Here is a 13,102-nt window from a genome sequence, read left to right as displayed (position 1 = left end):
AATGAAGGAACGTTCCATATTTCTTAGCAGAACATGAGTATATTAATGCATTTAAGAAGTGGCAGCTACAATAAAATATTTTTGGACTGAAAACAGCTTCTGTGTTCATTTCCAGGAGCAAAACATGACCCACCTTGGATTTCTCAATCTCATCTGAAGATATTACTTCTATTGTGGGGATAAACATGAGAAGATGGCAAGAGAGGATTTCAATGAGTGGCATACCTAGACATTGAGTTTAACTGACTTATCTGCCTAAGGTCTCAAGAATTTCTCGTTTAGGATCTTTTACCCACTCACTACGAACAACTCCCAAATGTGGACATATTGCAGAAGTGTAATTCCATAATCCGTTCTAGTATGAACATGTAAATGCTATATTGTATTCAGACGCAACCCGCACGTGTGGCTAAGCTCATAAGCCTTTCGAGTAATCTTCTATTAAAAGATAAATTTAATAACATTAAAGGTAAGAAACGATACTCCTTGACTCACATTTTCCTCCTGGAAGAGTTGGCGAAGCTTTCGAGGGAAATGAGCTGTTTATACTTCCTGCTTCTTCGTACTGAATATTCTCCAGCGAAACCATGAAAAACAAGGAAACTTTCATTGGAAAGTGAAAGCTCCGCATATATATATATGACGTGAATTGCCGTCAACGAGGAAGCACGGAAATGCTTCAGTCGATTCTCAGAACTTGCCAGTACTGAAACGATACCCTAGCCAAGGGGATGTTTAGGTCCAATTGAGACTTTCTCTGCTAAAAAGGAGTGTTATCCCGATTTTTCCGCGGTGTTTCCGGAGTGCTCACGTAGCCTAGTGGCAGTGGTGCGGTAGAAATTCAATATTCTTTACAGTACACGAGGCTTCGTCGTTGTAGCCTCTGAAATCCCGCATTGGCTTCTCCTTGAATCTTCCGCATTCTGTGTTGTCGTGCCGCTCTCGTGTATGTTTACGCCGCGATCCTGTTTTTAGTGCTAATGAAAGTGAGCTTGAAGTAATGGTGAATCCACGGCTTTTGCCAAGAGTTTTTCGCGAGAGTGAACAGATTATGAAAGAATTTTGATGGATAAAAAGACGACTAGCGCAGCTTAGGCGACGATTCAATCTGATAAGGAAAGGATGCAGTCAAGTGAAAATCATAAATTCTCAGAGACTCTGACGCTGTAAGGTAAAGAGCTGTAATAGAATTTCCTTAGATAAGTGGTTTGGGTACGCTGGGGGTGATAATGCTGCTCCTCAATGGTCGTTAATCACAAAAACATGATAGCAAAGAAGAAAAATCTCCATTTTTCCGAACTCAATAGTGACTCGACGGCTATATTTAGAAGTGTTTGTTTCATGCAGTTTTATGGAGCTAGTATGTATGCTTTTTGCAATATAGTCCCGCTGGCTGCGACTTTGAGGGAGTTTGCAAGCTCTTGAGAAATGTTGCTAGCATGGATACACCGATATTCGGTTAGCCCGCGGGCTCGGTGTATCTAATAATGCTTGTTTACTTACATATGTGGAATATTTTATGTCTCTGCTCAAACCTTTCGAGCTTGAGATTATAATGAGATAAACATTACGGTTTTGAGAAGGTGATACAGGTACGCACATATGTATCTTGTATATCTAGAAACCATTTACTTTAAGAAACAGGGAACATGTACATATCAGCCATGGATGTCTAGCATTTGTCATATGCAGACGTGCACGTTGCACATACACGGCCTGACTCCAAAACAAAGAAAATTTATATTCATCACATACAAGTATACTACTCATAAAAGCAACAAAACAAGAGCAAATAGTCCAGTGAACTACATCCATACGGGGATACTTTCGCGGAAGGGGGTTGAGAATCAGATAATGAGGGAGCTAGCGGTTGTAATTTGTGATTTAATTAAAGCACTTATATAAGGATAGGAAGTTAGTGGGCATTATGGTGAAGGATGATGGCACAGCCCATCATTTGACAACGAAGTTTTCTCGTTAATATGCCTACACATTCTTGAATATATTGAGAATATACTTTATGATTCTTATATGGGCAGTCACCCATTTTTCATCCCTACATAGATGATATATACACATTTTACATACAAATCAAAATGAGCCGAATAGGCTTCCCGAATTTTTGTTCATCTGTACTTTCGTCATTGTGGTCTGCGCAAGCCAATTAAAATCACTATAATAATTGGCCATCTGTCGCTACAGATGTACAGCTCGAAGGAGAAACAGGATCATAATTTATTATTTATACAAAGGCTATTGTGCCTGTTCGATGGTTATGTTAAATTTGAGTACAATATGTTGCTTATTTCTAAATGCCAAGTATTTCCCTTGGCGTTTGATACTTTCCAAAATGTATTTCTCTATTATGCCTGACTACGAGACATTGAGCTGAAATATGTAATAATAACATGTTTGGCAGTTTCGCCTTGAATAACCTATAATGCACTCACTATGATCCTAAGGGAGTTTTTGATTAGCTTTACACAATCCAATAGCTAGAGTGTTCCCAGAAGCTTCTTAAATTGTCTATGCAACAAAACCCTTTTGATCCGCTTTGCTTTCTAATGTTTTATCCCAATATGGCCCGGAACCCAGACTAGTCACACCGTTGTATAAAACGTATTTAGTTTAACAAAATACTCCCACACGGATTCGGAGTTTACCCAAATGAATTTAAATGCCTTAATCGTCTGTTGTCCGTTAAGGTCATTAATAGAGTGTTCTAACATGCCAACGATTGTTATTATTTATATTTCAGAAGGGGTTTCAATTGCTTTAGTACTCACTAGCATTTTCAATAGAATCTCTACCCGCGGCGAAGCTCATGGCACCTGAAAACTTTATTGAGTGGCGATAGCTGCATTGTGTAATAATGTTGTAATTTTGGCAGCAATGAGCTCCCAAATAGGGTTTGTCACTTGTGCAGTTTTTCGAAAAACTTTGGCAATTAGTTATGAATACAAACTTTATTTCAAGTCTTGTAGCTAAGTTTGCTTGAAATACACACATGAAATAGGGCTTGTTTCGATAGAAACTTGTGAATTAGAAACCATAGTTACCCATATACGATGTAGCGCGCAAACCACACTTATGAAACCTTGCTGTCGATTACCGGTGATGACCTTCTGGTCCCTCTATGATTTTTCAAGAAACTTGCACCCTCTTTCCACTGTTCTAGACTACGTAGCTCTTGGGCGATCCACTCTTGGGCCATCCCGCAATGGAGTTCTTGCCCTTCCTTAATGTGTGACCTACCCACTCCTAATTCCGCTTGCTGTTGATCAGCAATCGAGTATCTGATCCGTACGCCGACCAGGTTCCTTATTAGCTACTGTCTTAGCCCCGAATACACCGCCACCAGTGTGGAAACAGCACTTATGAAACATCACTGTCGATTTCCGGTAATGACCTTCTGTTCTCTCTAGGGTTTTCCAAAAAACTTGCGCTCTCTTTTCACTGTTCTACACCACGTAGTTCTTGGGCGATTCACTCTTGGGACATCCCGCAATGGAGTTCTTACCCTTCCTTAATGGATGACCTATCCGCTCCTACTTCCGCTTATTGATCAACATTTCTACGCGTACCTGATCCGTACGTCGACCAGATTCCTCATTATCTACTCTCTTAGCCCCGAATACACAGAGTATCAATTGATGAAAGTTTTGAGCTTTAAGTAACAGTGGCGGTCACTTTCATGTATCACTTCCACATAGTAGAAAAGAGATATCACTAGCGTGTACAGCCTCAACTTGATGTCAGTCTTAGGATAGTCGCATTTCCTAATTTTGAACCAGTGAGGGCCGATTTGCGTCAAACGACATTATGTTTGGGGGTTCTGAAGGAAAAAACAGGTTTCCGAAATATACAATTGATCAACTCGAACTGCGAACCTTCTCTTTTTTGGTGTTTATCTTCAGTCAAACCTTACTTGTCTACTTGGTTTGAGGAAAGACGTCGTAGTCCATTGAAACTTTCCACGACCGTCGGAAACGGTAATATGCAGAATGTCCACGATAATAATAACATTAATCGTGGGCACATTAATCCAATTGGATCAGGGCCTTGAAATGTGTTACAGCACTTCATTCGCGTTCGTAACGGTGCACTACAGCACACTGTACACACTGTCAACATTGCGCTCGCCCGAGATTATTACCCTGATTTGAATCTGGTACTCATTCACAGCTGAGTCGACTGGTATCCAACATCCATTTACAATAACCAATCCCTCTGCCCGCAGTGAAATTTGGACCGCGACCTTCTTCTACAACAGCCCAACGCTCTAACCACTTGAGCCATCCAGACACAAGAATATCATCGATAACGAAATGGAAAAGTATCGGTAACCATTATGTAACCTTGGTTCAAATTTGTTTTAAATTTTACCTCAATGCAGACCATGATATTTTGCGGTGACATACCAGGCTGTATGTTTCTGACAAAAGTTATTTATTTCCTGGGAATACCCTTCCTGGGTAAAGTATTACAAATACACTCCCTGTTAACACTGACCAAAGCTTTCTTGGAATCAATGAAAAAAATGTGGAGCGGTGATCTAAGCCATAAAAGTCCAGAGCGGAACCAGCTTTCTGCCGTTTAATCTTTCGACGTATGATTTTCACTTGGATATGTTCAATGATGATTTTAGTTTCCTTCATGGCCTGAATTTTACAGAGCCTGCACTCCGTTTGGATGCGTTTTTGACTAATATTATTTAGTCTTTCCTTATGTGCAGTCGGCATCGGGATGTTACTGCGGCTTGCCATATCATCCACAAGATCTGGAACTTCACCGGATGTTGAACGATTGAAAATCGTTGTAAAATGCTCTTTCTTCCTTTTCGGCTGCTCATCATGTTGGATGAAAGACCTGCTCGTAGCGCCTCTCATAGGACCATCGTCTGGCTGGCAAAATCGTTCGAAATTGTCACGGTTCACACTAGGTTGATCTTCTTGCACTCCTCCATAGTAACGGAGTTCTTGCGCGTCATGCTTATCTTCGCTCACAGCTAAAAGCAAGCCCCCGCTCCTCACACTCATCCACCTCCACGTTTGTGTAGTCAACCAGATCTAGTAATGTCCGTTTGGGACCTACCTGACAGGGAAGGATGGGGCTTTAAATGATCAGCTTGCTCGGGCGGGCTGATGAAAATTAATGACATTTGAGCCCACTCCTAAACGACAAGCGGATCGTGGAGACGACCCGTATTGAATTTGTAAGCCGATATTCTGTACAGAGCGATAAGCAAACGAAGATAAGCCACCATCAGCTTCCGAGAGCGATATCAATACCTCTTTTGTTACCCACACACAGAGGACAACTCCTAAATCTATTGCTGATTGTGATAAGGTCGACCGTGTATCCCCATCACATGACTGAGCAAAATGTTGTCAGAGCCCATTTCGACAATCAGACCAAACATCACGACCACAATGTCCCCTTCAGAAAAACTCTTCTGAATTGCATGTAGTTGCTCATGAAAAACGCTATACTTTTTTATGTCGGAAATATTCGTTGGCGCAAAATTGTGATGCTCATTAACCTGGAACGAGATTTCGCAATTATGATCCTCTCTGGAACCGGCTCCCAGATCAAGAGAACATCGTCTGTAACAGTTCGGCACCAGAGTCGTTTGACAAATTTTTTTTTCCGAAGGTCTAATTCGTCGCAAGCGACCGTAACGGCGGATTCATTCACATTTGCCAAAATACGGGGTAGATACCTAACGTAACCGATATAACCCACTAACAGGTGAATATTTTACGGCGCGCTTGGTGTTGTCTGATAATGAAAATTTAAATGAAAAAAAAGAAGTTTCATTCTTTCTGTACCGTGATTCACTTACTGAATCTGAGCATATATTACCTTTATTGTCAATTACTATATCAATACCTGCCTTCAATTCAGCAGGATTTCTCAGTGATCGATCTCCTTTCATTTGCCTTTCAAAGACCTTTTTCGATAATACTATTGAATATATCTGCTGTTTGTATTCGATTCACCAACGGACCACATTCGACTTTGTTTCCTTGATTCTCAGACATTCACCACTTACTCGCATGCTTTTCTGGACCACTCGTTGTCTTATTTAACAAGTGCCCTTGGCATGCGATTGCTTTTAGTTTTTTTGTAGGTTTCAAAAGTCAGGATTGCTGTTTCACTACAAATTATATCTTCATCGGAGCCTATCCCTTCTGCTAGGATTTTTGTCCAACTTACCATCAAGCCGCTCAGCACCATTCTTTCCCATGTGGTCGTCCCACATTTCTCTTGCTGCTTGTTTAATTTGTGTTTCTTTACACCTAAGAGGATCTCTACATAAACTTTTATCGTCGAAATACCATTCTAGCTAGTTTCAGTCTGTTATATAAAACGGTATTAGTTCCACCAGCTGCTCAATGATAATTGTTACCCAGGTGTATGCACTGTTCTACGTCTTCTCTGGTGATACCACATATTGCCCCTGGGGTCTTATTTCATGTATTGATAATAAAGCTTTTCCTTGTGTTGGTGTTTCTTTATGCATATGCCATTCGTATATTTCAAGATCATCTGACTGCTAAGTTGCGTTCCATTTGGTTTTTCGAGGCATCCACGTCCGCAATTGCAAAATTCCCATTCCATCTGGTTTTCAGCTTTGGATTCGAAACAGCCGTGGCATATTCAAATACTCTTAGTGCAACAGGAAATTTTCAGTTCAGATTTGTGCGGTCATCTCTTAGACGTACTTCATTTTTTATCGCTCACGACCACGACTTGCTATATTGCGTCGTTCGAATGTTAAGGGGATCATCCCGTGTGTAGGTCGTTTTTTTGGCTTTCTTTACAATTTTTTTGTGGAGAACTGGATGAAGATGCAAATACGAATTAGTCAGCATATATTAATATCTTGAGCGTGCATAGTAACCCGATCGCATAGTTCGTTATTGAAATACAGGGCAATTTATATACCCATCTCCAAAAAAGGTGTTTTTCTGCTGCCAGAGGGCGCTGTGATCATCTCAAAGAAAAAAGTAAATGGCATCTTAACGTACAGACTTAACTAAAGTCCGCAAACTAGAATTATCAAAAAATATTAAAAGTTAAATTTTTGGTACCTTGCTGAACTTTTTTTGTGAATTTTGGTGTTTTTTACGGCTTCTTCAATGAATAAAAAAAAACTACTGAATGAATCGAAATTATCCTAGTTTGCGGACCGTAGAAATATGTTCTGAATAAGTCGCGAAAATTTCAAAGAATTTTGTTGGATAGATTTTGGGCTATGGTAGCAGCCGATTTTTGACATGCAGTTTCGAGAAAAACGCATTTGAAAACTAGAATGCGATTTTTAGCCATAAAACCTTAACTCACCATTAATCTGCTACACCTAGTCCATAAACCTCAGGTTTCTTGAAGAAGCGCATGTACAGCCTTGGCTTTAATTCTTGTCCTTTTAGTGAAGTCATTCGAACGTAATTCGGACTGATAAATATGCGCTTTATTACGACGATCGACATAAATTTGGCATATGGCTTATCACGTGTTTAACACTATAATTTCCAAACGACTCCGAATATCAAAAAAATCACTTTGCCCATATATTCTACACTATATCTAGATACAATTGATGCAAAAAAAATCGATTCCGCGAATCCGACACGTGGAATGACCCCCTTAAATCAGAATCTAATGTAATCTGTGTTTAAGGGTCCCACTGTACCGACCTTTATGCGATTATTCTTTGGCAGTCGGAGTGGCTGACACACATATTTTCCTCTTTTAAGGCCAGCAAATTTTACTTGCAACTTATATTCTATATTAGATTACAATTGTAAACATTTTCTTCACCCAATTTAATAGTGCAATGCGTTATCGATGACTGTAGTATCTCATTTCTCTTTTTCGCAAGTTTGATGATTATGTTCTTCTTCGGCGTCTTCTGCCGTCCAGATTCCTTCCAGGACTGATTGCAGGGTGTTACCCGTCGTATGGAGATCAACTTTTACCGTGTCTGTTAGAGTTATGTTGGCTTCCTCTATCTTGTGGTTTTTCAATTTGTGGATGATGTCTACTACATATCTCAGTATGTATCAGCATAGCCTGTTCTAGATTCCCACTGTTATTTTTTGGCGGGCGAATTCCCGTCCCGTATAACTTGCGTTATCAATCGAGTTACCAGGCCAACCTAAATGGCATTGGGTGTTAATTTCAAACTCTTCACAGTATAAGTGTGTTTCGAAAGGGCCTATTTGGACTCTCAACTTTTACTCAACTTTTCTTAAAGACTTCCTTACAAGGAAACGTGTAAACAAGATATCGAAGTTTCTGCGGTCTCCAAATGAACACGATAGACCCATTTCTTTCGAACGTTACGTTAAATTCACCGAGAGTGACTATTATGTCGTTTCAGTGGATTGAATCTGATGCTGATTTGAGGCGATTATACAGGGTACCCCGTTTATGATAGTGCAAATTTTAATAGTGGTACCACTTGTTTGAGGAAAATTGGACCAGGGAATGGGCACTCTATATTTTACCGTTACAGAGCTATAGCGTTTTTCGTAAATAATGTCAAAAAGCTTGACCCTCCCAAAAAATGACAATTTCTCACTCCCCCAACCATCCAGATTTGATAGCATTTCCGAAAACTACATAAAATTTGTTATAAATGGATATTTTTTTCAATTGCAAAGGTCCTCATCACTTCGAAATTGTAAATATTTAAATTTTAAAGATATTTCAAAATCGGATTTTTATCTAAATTTCAATATGCATTATTGTAACGGTACTTTAAACTTACAAACCTGCAAAGTTGGTAAAAGTTACCTCATTATGTTAACCTTCAAACGACATGTAATAGTGATAGGCATAATTACGGAGAACTAAGGAATATTACATATTAAATGGGGGAAAACGTGGTATTTTAAATACGAACAATGGAAAATTAGTGCGCCAAAAAACTACCATATTTAAGTGAATTTGAGGCAAAAGTTGCCGAATATTGAATAGATGTCAACAATGTCACTCACACTACTTTCTTGTTTTAATGTTTTCGTCCAGATTTTATAGTTTGTACAAAGTAGGGACATACGTTTTTCATACTCATATTACAACTTGTTTCCTTTCTGGTGACAAATAAATAACAGTTTTTGATACTCCTGCGGCATTTGTTTCTGAATATATTTGCTATGTATCAAATTGTAAGACGGCGGTTACACAAGTTGCGCTGATTTCATATTTTTCAGATGTTAATGCCCAATTCTAGAACTTTCAGAAATAAATGCTACCAGACTTGTTACCCAGAATATTCAACCTGTCACCCAGGTATAGAATATTTAAGCTAAATATAAAAATAAGGAAGGTATATGAACGGAAAACAGTAATTAAAGTGCACATTATTTATTCCCTGATTGTTACTTCGTTCAAATATGACACCCCACATTCTTGCAATCAACTTCTGATATCTTCCGTTCCTCAATACGATTTGACTTGTCCTGAAGCCCCTTATAACTTTTGGGTCAAACATTTCATGAACTGCTGCTTTAGAGAGATGTAACATATCGCCCCCTTTTACGGAAGCCACTGCCTCTAATTAAAATCTCAAACATGCATTTGTGCTCACAGTAGCGAAATAGAATCACTGATCTTGCTAAAACTGAAAACTAATGATGATCCTGGCTGATGTTGGCCGTTTTGTAATTTAGAAATCTGCAAGCGCAAAAATCACTTTCGATTTGATCCCAAGTACTAATGAATCTAACAATAATTTCTCTTTAGCGATCTATGAGCTCAGGATATTACAACAACGTTAGTGGGTCGTTTAGTTAGTCTTTTCTGCGCTTTAAATTCATTTCGGGGATCGCTTTTTTATTACTGTATTTTTAATCAATGTTGTATGGATGACGGATTGTAAGGAGTAGGCTGACATTTGTAGAGAACGGACGTGTCTACAAATTGATATTATTAATAAAAATAATTTAAAATTGAAATTAAATTAACTTTTATCAAGAATATAAAAAGATATTTATATTACTTAATTAATAATACATAATTTAAAACTTAATCGAAACTAATTTACTTTTGAGTTATTATCTAAGTTACTTTTCCTTAAAAAGTTTTGAGAAAACATTCGTTTTTTTTTGGCTTGGCGGGAATGAGCGGTGAGCCGCCGGAGGGTGGCGGACCAGACCGGCCCCCCACCATAAGGTCTAGGGGCACTCGGATCGGTCGTGGAGTCCGCAACGAGGAGGATCCAGACTTGAAAATAGCCAAAGTGAGGATAGCCAATCTTGAAAGGAGAAATGGCGAGCTGGCGAAGACGCTCGAAGATTTCAAAAAGCAAATGACAACATTGATAAAAAAAAATGAAAAGCTGACAGAGCAGCTAATGGCTGGGGAGGCGGGCCCGCCGTCTCCAAAGGTAGCCAGAAAAAAGGTTAAGCTATCTTCGACTACTTTTGCAATCATGGAAGAACCGGGCTGCCTTGAGGGCGAACAAGTTCTCGACGGCGAATCTGTCCGTATGGAGGACATAGAAAGCAGTAAAGCAGACGATACGAGAGTCGGCGACAACGGTGGCGAGGGAAATGTCCCAGAAGAGGATGCTAACCAGGCAAGTTGCAATAGTGAAGATGGAAAATTGGGTGAGTTTTTGGTCTATGTTTCCAAAAAATTAAAGAAAAAAAACAAAACTCAAGAAAAAATGTTAAATAATGTTAAAAATAATGCAAGTACCAGTGAAAATTTAAAAAATAATGCAAGTACGAGTGAAAATTTAAAAAATGGTCCGACTGGGGATACAATTAGCACCCGAAATAAAGAAAAGGGGGAAAGGGTGCCCCCCATTAATGTTTATAAATTAGGTGGTAGAGATTTAGCCACTCTACTTAATAGGAGCGCGAGGCTCTCAAATTTTGTTATTAAAAAGACGGGGGCCGAGAGAGCCCAAGTCAAATGCAATAAAATTGCAGATTATAAAAAAGCACGGGAGATCCTCGAGCGAGTGAAGGCTCCTCACTTCACCTACACTCCAAAGGAAGAGAAGGTGCAAACCTTCCTTCTGAAAGGCTTGGATGCGGAGGAAGAGCCCGACGAGGTGCTCAAAATGCTCCGGGAGACGGGAACTGAGGTTAAGTTCCTCTCAGTGTCACGGTTTAGTACGAGGAGGTCCGTTTTGGAAAAACAAATCCTGCCGCACTTCCTCGTGCAGATAAGCCCGGAGAGCCGGGGAAGCGATCTGATCGGCATCAGGTCGCTTAATTACCAGGCCATTCGTTTTGAGCGCCTGCTAAGGGGCGAAATAGTCCAGTGTCGAAGATGCCAGCGCTATGGTCACTCGGCAGTGAACTGTCAAATGACCTTACGATGTGTAAAGTGCGGGAAAGACCATACCGCAGCTGAATGTTCGCTGACTGAAGCAGATGGCAAGGAAAAAACTTTCTGTGTTAACTGCGGAAGCGGAGGGCATCCGGCTTCGTACCGTGGATGTCCTGTATACCGCAATGTTAAGGTCACAAGGCAGCAAGCACCGAGATCGGCCCAAAAAACGAAGGTGTCAGCGGCGTTGGATGGTACCGTCCCTTCGGCACCAATCGTCTCGGGGATCCCATTTGCAGAAGTAGTTCGACAAGGGGGAGCTAAGAAGCCCCAACAAGATGCAAGTGGCGGGATGAACACTATCCTCAATAAAATACTAACCATGTGTGAAAACATGCAGCATACGCTACACGTACACAATACAAAAATAAATAGCATAACAGAATATTTACACAAACAGCATGCCCGCTACTAGGTCTGCAGTCACAGCGGTACCACTGGATGGTCTCCGGATCATCGCGATTAATGTGAATTCCATCGTAGGAATCCATCGAAGAGCGGAGCTCCTTGATTTCGCTGCCAGACAAAAGCCTGACATAGTCTTGATTTCAGAAACCCACCTCAATCCGAGGCATTCGATAACATTCAAGGATTTTGAATTCGTGAGGAACGATAGACGAAATTGTGATGGGGGAGGTGGTACCGGAATACTTGTGGGTCGCCATTATCGTTTCAGGCATATTAATAGGCCTGAATTTGAAACCTTTGAGTGTATCGAAGTCTCATGTATTCTTTTTTCACTGCCTAGAGGAGGGAATTTATACATTCTGTCAGTCTATGCAGTGGGAAACAACCGAGCCAAGTTCAGGGAGGAATTCCATTCTCTGTTTACGATACTCGAACTGAATAGGCTGCGTAATTACTATATTATAGCTGGCGACTTGAATGCTAAGCATACCTCATGGCTAAACGCCACAAACAATCCCAGAGGGGTATTCCTCAAATCTTGGATAGAGCAATACCAGATAGAGTATAAATGCGAATTATATGGGTCAGAGAGTCCAACCTGGCCCAGGGCAAATTCCTATCTGGATTTGTGCATTGCTGACGCGCGCTTGAACTTTAATTTTAGGAATCCTCAACGGAAACTACAGACTCTTCCTTACGATAGCGATCATAACGCTATTCTTATTGAAGTTCTGTTTGATGGACGAAGAGTTCGCCTTCTGCCGATGGACAGTGGTGTCCACAGGCTGAACTTTAAACAAACAAATTGGAAGAAATTCCAAGAGAGGTTTATTCGGGGATATCGAGAGGAATGCCCACCTCTTGATGGGGAAAACGATAGTACAATTGCACCAGGTGACAGGAACTTGAGCAACGAGGAAATACTTCAGTATCTTCTCAAGCTGGAGAACTTGACGCTGGAAACAATTGAACAAGTCGTCCCTAAAATTAAACCTCGCAATAATATGGAAGGATATGAAACTGCAGCCATAAAACGGTTGAAAAAAGTGAAAAGCCTTCTGCTCACTCGCGTCAACAAAATCTATCGGAGATATGGGGACTATCATCATCCCATATTGGTTGAGTTCAAATCACTTCTAAAGATCGCGCGGGATCTTATCCGTCAACATTACGTAAATGAAGTGAACTCCCAGTGGCGGGAGAAGTTAAAGGGTATTTCACCAAGCGATCCAGATTCCATGTTTACTAAGATAAATACGTTATTCCGGAAGAAGTCACGAATAACTGTGCCGAGAATTAAAGTCGGTGGCAGCGAGATACAACACCTCATTAACTCAGG

At 40.4% G+C, this 13,102-nt stretch overlaps 1 protein-coding gene across 5 annotated transcripts in view; it reads left to right on the top strand.

Annotated features, from left to right (window-relative positions):
• Positions 1-718: 718 nt before the first annotated feature.
• Positions 719-13,102, top strand: part of LOC119655847 (spore coat protein SP96) — a 272,091-nt gene continuing 259,707 nt past the window's right edge. For all 5 annotated transcript variants that reach the window (XM_038061967.1, XM_038061962.1, XM_038061966.1 and 2 more), the window contains exon 1: positions 719-1,171. The gene's annotated coding sequence lies outside the window, so the exon portion shown is untranslated. The remainder of the gene's footprint in view (positions 1,172-13,102) is intronic.

The sequence above is a fragment of the Hermetia illucens genome, chromosome 4 (assembly GCF_905115235.1).
Source record: "Hermetia illucens chromosome 4, iHerIll2.2.curated.20191125, whole genome shotgun sequence".
Classification (NCBI taxonomy): Eukaryota; Metazoa; Arthropoda; class Insecta; order Diptera; family Stratiomyidae; genus Hermetia; species Hermetia illucens.
This window is presented reverse-complemented; position numbering and strand designations above follow the sequence as displayed.